The sequence below is a fragment of the Macrobrachium nipponense genome, chromosome 3 (assembly GCF_015104395.2).
Source record: "Macrobrachium nipponense isolate FS-2020 chromosome 3, ASM1510439v2, whole genome shotgun sequence".
Classification (NCBI taxonomy): domain Eukaryota; kingdom Metazoa; phylum Arthropoda; class Malacostraca; order Decapoda; family Palaemonidae; genus Macrobrachium; species Macrobrachium nipponense.
The window spans coordinates 94606553-94614052 of NC_087202.1; the positions used below are offsets into that span (position 1 = coordinate 94606553).

At 35.0% G+C, this 7500-nt stretch overlaps 1 protein-coding gene across 3 annotated transcripts in view; it reads left to right on the top strand.

The window, feature by feature from the left end:
* LOC135221896 (sodium-coupled monocarboxylate transporter 1-like) overlaps window positions 1–7500 on the top strand; it is a 174796-nt gene that overhangs the window by 148756 nt on the left and 18540 nt on the right. The window lies entirely within an intron of this gene.

Below are 7500 nucleotides of genomic sequence, written 5' to 3' on the forward strand. Positions count from 1 at the left end.
CGTGAAGAAAGAGCTGCATTGTTTATTGATTAGCCTTTCCTCTCCTTTGTCGTTATTCTAGAACCTTGGCAAGATAAGTGCACCAGATTGCTCGTTTCATTAGCCTTTGATTAAAAGAGTACACTATGCGCATTGCAAGGGAAGACCTGTCTAAACGACAGAGAAAATATGTTACTAACCGTCGCCCAAAGCCATCCATTGAATATTGTAAAAGGCCTCCTGTGGATCGGATTTTGAAAGACTTAGAGATTGGCGCTTGATCTAGGTTAAGATGGCTTATGCCAGCACAGGCCGAAACCATCCAATGCGCGTGATAAGACGTAGGAGGCTTGTCATAGACCTCTGGGCTTTGACTATGTAGCAGGATCGTAAACAACATGAGTTATTTAATAAATGAGAAACTGTGAAGGTTTTTCTTACTTTGAAGTTTTATAAAGGAGACATGTATTTATTGATCTCTCTCTCTCTCTCTCTCTCTCTCTCTCTCTCTCTCTCTCTCTCTCTCTATATATATATATATATATATATATATATATATATATATATATATATATGTATATATATATATGTATATATATACATATATGTATATATAGATATATATATAGATGTATATATATATATATATATATATGTATATATATGTATATATATATATATATATATATATATAATATATATATATATATATATATATATATATATATATATATATATACCCTTATAACTAATAAAAGGAGCCCATAAAAACGCCGAAATATAGAAAATAAGTACTATATGTCAAGAGACTGTGCTGTATCTCTCTTCATTACTTATCTGAAGAGAAAGACAGTACAGTCTATGAAATATAGTACTTATTTTCTATATTTTGGAGTGTTTATTGACTCCTTTATTAGATGGAATTCTGTTGTAACAGAACAATTTTCCCAGTCACATACATATACATATACACATATATATGAACACACACACACACACGCACACTCATATATATATATATATATATATATATATATATATATATATATATATATATGTATATATATATACAGTATACATATCTTTAGAAAATATCTGGATAAACAAATAGGAGCACCCGAGTCGATTTGAAAGGCGCTTCAAACAAAAGCAAGTAAACACAATCATGTATTTATTTCCCTGGTGGAAAATGGATGTCGTCACTAAGATTAATTCATCATATACCGTTTTGTATCTAAAACTAATGCATGTAGATCCCTTTACCTTCCTTTCATGCAGGTTATCAAGCAACATGCCGTAAATAAACACACGTTCCTTTTTTGAAACATTAATTTGTATATTCAGTGATTTTGTAACTATTGAAATATCATTTTACATAATCAGAATTGTACCCGAATTATATCATATTTGGAATTGGCAAATTAAGCATAAAAAAGGGAATTAATGAGAAACGAAAACAGTTTTAAAGGATTTCTTGGCCACAACTCAATCTGTCTTCTGCACAACCGAGAATAAATAACTGGCAACACTTCAGTACAAAGAATGCAATAAATAGAGTTAATGAAATGTATATCATTATAGGAATATGCCCTTAAGTCATCTCATGATGGACTCAGATGATGTAAAAAGTCACAAAATATAACAGAATTAAAAGACTTGTCTGTTGGTTGGTGCTTACGGAAACGACAATGTGATGTACGCGATTTTATGACGATCCCTGGACAATGAAAATCAGGGCTGGAAAGAATCGCGACATATAGTGAAAGAGAGAGAGAGAGAGAGGACAGATATTCGAAGCCGAAATAAAGTCTTAGTTAAAGGAAGTATTCTTTATACTTTGCTGTTCGGATGTTAACTTCTTGTTTTAAGTTTTTTTCATCTCCATATATATCCAATGCAGCACGAAGGAAAACGTTCGTGACAATATCTTAAATCCACGGTAGAAAGGTAAGTGAAACAAATACTTTCGTAGTATATTCTACATTTTCTAGTAAAATATACTACGAAAGTATTTGTTCCAATTCCCTGTTTCAATTATCTTTCTACCGTGGATTTAAGGATTTATTGTCACGAACGTTTCCTTCGTGCTGCATTGGATATATATGGAGATGAAAAAAACCTTAAAACTTAAAACAAGAAGTTAACATATATATATATATATATATATATATATTGATATATATATATATATATACAATATATATATATATATATATATATATATATATATATATATTTTTTTTTTTTTTTTAACTTAGTTGGGGCTTTACTTATTTAAGATGTACCTACTAAAAAAAAGAAAGTAAGACAAATTAAGTCAACCAGCTAAAACAGAAAACGCCCACATGCCAGCTCAGCGAGGCGCGATAGCAGCTCATGTCTTACTCAAACATTTTGAAGTTGGTTGTCGGCGGTTTTAGAGTAATCTGGCTTTGCTAGCACAAAGCACGTCCCCCTAAGGGTGATCATGAGTATGAGGCTGTTTGACCAAGTATATTCATAGCGGCGAAGACGTCTTAACTTCTCGATCTCTACACATTTTTAGGATACACTTGAAGACACAAATAGAAATATTTCTGGAACTGCACCTGTTATGTCAGAACGACTTGACTTCAACCACTTGACCACGAAGAGGGATATGAGTGGTTAAGAGGCCATTACAAATTATATATCTGGTAAAACAAAAGAATAAAAAAGTCTCCAGTATATATATATATATATATATATATATATATATATATATATATATATATATATATATATAGACATAATAAACAAATACAAGTATCCGAGTCAATTTAAAGGGCCTTCAAACAACAACAAACAAACTCAAAGCAATTGGTAAAATGACTTCGGGGTTAAGGTTCACCTTGGTCAGTTTTGTATATAATACGTAATTTATATGTTGATATTCACTTTATCAGCTTTATCGCCATTTGGAAAACATTGCCACCCCAAAAACATTATATGGAGCCAGAGATTTGAAATGTCATTTGCTGACATTCGGCTCACTGAGGCAACTAAGGTATTTAGCGCTGAAACGGAAATTGACAGTGAAAAGGTTTGAAAGGTGTAACAGGAGGAAAACCTCGCAGTTGCACTATGAATCAATTGTCACAAGAGGGTGGACAGTAACAAGTTAGAGAACTTGAATGGAGGTGCAGTAAAAGAAATGACAGTCGGTTGCAGCTAGGGGTCGAAGGGATGCTGCAAAGAACCTTAAGTAATGCCTACATTGCACAGCGTGAGAACCACTGACGAGTGACGACACTACGCCTAGCTCTCTACGTCGGATACGACATTCGGGCAGGCACTTCAAACAGCTTGCCGCCAATCACAGGAACACTAATTCAGTTCTTATGTTCGCATTAGCTGTACCATTCTCAGCTGTGATTGGTCGTTGTATTCTAGCTGTTGACGTCATGAAATAGTAGTCATAATGTGCATTGTAATCCCAACAATTGCTTAAAAGTCAAATGATGTTCTTGCTTAAGGAAAGCATTATGATGTTTGATTTCTTTAAAATCTTCAATCTTCCACGTACAGGATTTGCCCCAGATAACTGGTGTATAAAAAAAAATGCATATAATAGCAGGCGGGTTATTTTAAGACTTGTCAATTTTTATGAACGAACAACTTTTCCTGGCTCAGCAATTCTCTCTAAGCGAACGCAAGAACAAACTGCAGTAGATTCTTGTAAATGGTTATCTAAAAGAAGCGAGAGAAACATAAGTAAAAGTAAAGGTTTCTTTTGGTATAAAGATGATGTTTATGTCGGCAACAAGCAAGATCCCTCATGAAATGGACTGCATATGCTTATAGTGACAACAGCCTTGCCTCTTGGAAGACGCCCGATAACTGATCCTGGCAGCATAGAAGGCATAAAAGAAGGGGTGGGTGACCTTACAACAGTGAAGCTAACCAGAACGAACAAAAGTAGAAAGATTTCAGAACAAAAGTTGGAAAACGTTAAGTGGCAGAGAAAAATATTGATTCTAGGACCCATATATCGATATTGTGACATCTGATTGTTGTGCGCATGCGTACTAACACTAAAAAGGGAATGACCGGCAACGAAGTACTGTTTTATAACTGACGAGCGAATGAATGGGTAAGAGAGATTTGACGATGGAGCGAGTATGTACGCGCAAGGGCATCTTAAAATTATAGGGTAGTTGCGTAGCAGCAAATGTCTGGCAAATTATGTCTTACCATTCGTACCACCTACCAAATAACCCTTAACAGGACGGCTAATGAAGACAGACTACCAGACAGATAGATGTTCACGAACTGAATTGTCTTCACAAACGTAATCAATCAAAGCCATTCACAACCGGGCGAATTAGCCATTAACTGGGTATATCAGCCCATTCTCTATCGCTGTTTTATTCCCGTATGGGGGTAGTGCCATCAGTGCACCTCATGCGGTGCATTGTAGGCTTTAAGGCCGTTCAGGGCATGCCTTCGGCCCCTAGTTGCAACTATTTCTGTACCTGCTTTCGTATTCCATTTCTTCCATCTTACTTTCCACCTTCGCGTTACAGTTGATTCATAGTGCAACTGCAGTTTCCCTCCTGTTACACAACTTTCAAAACTAATTCCTTTCAGCTCTGACCTCATAGGTCCCAGTGCTTAGCCTTTGGTTAAATTCTATATTAATCATTATTCATCATCCCTGCTGTAAAGCGAACACTATCAGATGTAGAGCAACACTGCCTTGTATTATCCAGTCTCGCTATACTATTAACGCAACAGCCATGTATGTAGTTTGACTTATCAGTCATAGTTAATATGGTCTAGTTTAAAATTTGAGCTTTTAACCTGAACATTAACGCAAACCAAGTTTGAGCAAGTTTATTTCTGCTTATAGGTTACTTATTTATATATTTATACTGAAATGTGTGAATCACCATTGAATATGAATGCTAGTGTAACTAGCGAAAGATTTCAACCCTTCATGTGAATGCTAATGTAACTGGCGAAAATAAATCTCAACCATTCATGCATCTCAGAACTGAGGGGCTATAGTTCATAGTTTAAAAAACTTACAACAGGTGTCCTCCAAGGCTAAAGACACGAAAAGGGACTATATAACAAGTGTCCAAATATTAACAAGAAGTATACAAATACCACAAGTAAAAATATAATTTATTTACAAACACTGCAAATATTAACAAAGAGGGATAAAAAGACCCCAAATGAAAATGTATTTACAAACTCAAAGAAATTGCTGGAATCTATTATAAAATAGAAAACTAAATTAAAATATGAATACTGTGATTTAAAGCAAAATACACTTAATAGTCCAACATAACCAATGAAGGAGCTAAATTTAAGAGTTGGTTGCCTCACGCTATTCAGTTGCTCACATGGTTGGTACCAAACTATAGGAAAATATTTCTGGTACCAAACTATAGGAAATTATTTCTGGTATACATTTCTTTGTTTCCACGACAGCAGTTACCCTAAAAAATATGAAGTAAAATGATTACACCTACAATAAGCAGATTTTTCTCCAGATTTAAAGAATTCTGGGTTGTACATTACCTATTTTTCTTAGGTTGTCCAGTTCTTTTATATCTGATAACTGTACTATTAAAAATTCTAATTAGTTTAAAATCCAATTAACAAAAGTGTTCTAAGTAAAATAGGTTTGAAACTGAAACAATTTGAAACGTTAACAATTTGAAACGGAAGGCTACACAATTTTCCGTTTTATAAGTCACTTGTCCAAACTGTCTACACATGTAAATACAGTATACAGAGCATTGAAGTTAGAATATGCTTTATTATAATTTATGTTGTAAAGAGGGTACAACTGGTAAATTGACTGTTCTCCATAGTCAGTTGGCAAACTTTCTACAAGGCAGCCAGGTTAAGATATTATGAAATCTTATGTTTGAAGGACACATGGGACACAACATTAGGAGTCTACCATCGGACCTCCTATCAGGCCTGCAAAAACTAGATGACACTGCAAGGCTCAAAAGACAAAAGGGTTGAGAACTTCTTTGAATCTGCCGACAATGAAGACCTACAACCATTCAAACTACACCACCGTTCCAAGGACGGCTCCCTGCCCAAACTGATCCGTCAGACTAGAGTATGATAGTCAAAAAAAGTCCTTCTGTCCCTAGTTCAATGCATGACCTTTGAAGCTGGATATAATTCTTCAGGCTGCAAGACTGCGAGAAAATGACCGTATTTAGCGTGAACTTTGACAGTTCTCCAATTGCAACTGAAGTGTGCTACCATTATAGTTGCAATGTTTGATACACCAAGAAGAAAATTTGTGAAGCATCAAAAGCAAAGGATCCGTATGAAGAATACACCTCAGTTGTATAAACTGTAAAAAGAGATGTGCTTAGTCACAAAAAGTCAATAAGCATTCTTTTAAGAACATTCCAATACTCACCTAGCAGCACATGGCAAAGCAGCTCCAAATGACTATTCATACAAACTCTAGAAAAGCTTCCTTAAAACCTTGAGAAAAAAATTTCATTTTGGCAACCAGGCAAGAGGAAGAATTAAATTGTTTATCAGAAACTATAGGGCAAATTGTTGAAGCAGGTTAGAAATCTGTCAATACCATAATGCCTGGCTGCCTCTTGAGTATTCTGAAAAAGAAACCAAATGCACCAGGTAAAATTTTAACAGTTCTTGCATTCATGTGAAAAATACAGATAGAGAGTAACAAGGGGGACACTGATTACTAGTGCACTATTGAAATGGTAAGTCATAATTTAAAGATTCTTTGCTACAGTTGGACATGGAAACTGCATACGACATGTTCCCAATGAATAAAACTTGAAACAACGAAAATTCCTGTTAAAGTGTTCAGTTTGAAAATTTCAGAATTTTATCGCTGAATTTAGAGGTCCGGGTGATAGACTAAAAGAACCTAAATAATCTAAAATGAGGAAGCCCCGAAATAAATTATAAAACTGCCAGAAAGTATCTCAACAATAAACAAAACAAAGAAAACCTAACAAATATAAAGTTAAGTTTTAATCCCAACCAAGATATTTATAAGATACTATCAATCAAAATAGGAAGTGTGCGAGACTCAAAGAAGCAAGAAAGTACTCCCCGCTAAACTCCAATATTCTGCACACTAAGCCCGACCTACTCTATAGACCCAAGTCTCAATGACATCACAAAATTTAGACTTCATGCCTGGTTACGGGAAGGTCGCCCAGGTAAATACTGACCCCAGGTTACAACAAGATGAAGCACCAGCGTTGCTATATATTCCCTGGCTAAATTAAGACGAAAACTTATTGAACAAGGGAGCAAACTTACTGTAATAAAAAAGTTCGGGAAACAACACGTAGACCAGAACTAGACTGTTTGACTTGGGCGCAGGTGACCTCTAAATACACCTCGGAATACTCAAAGGAAACCGTAAACAGGACTCTGAGAATAAATAGGCCAAGGATCAAAAACAGGAATAGGAAACTAAATAAGTGGGAAGAAGAAAACTTAAAACCCTGTTGGGGATACTATAATAAATGACAAATT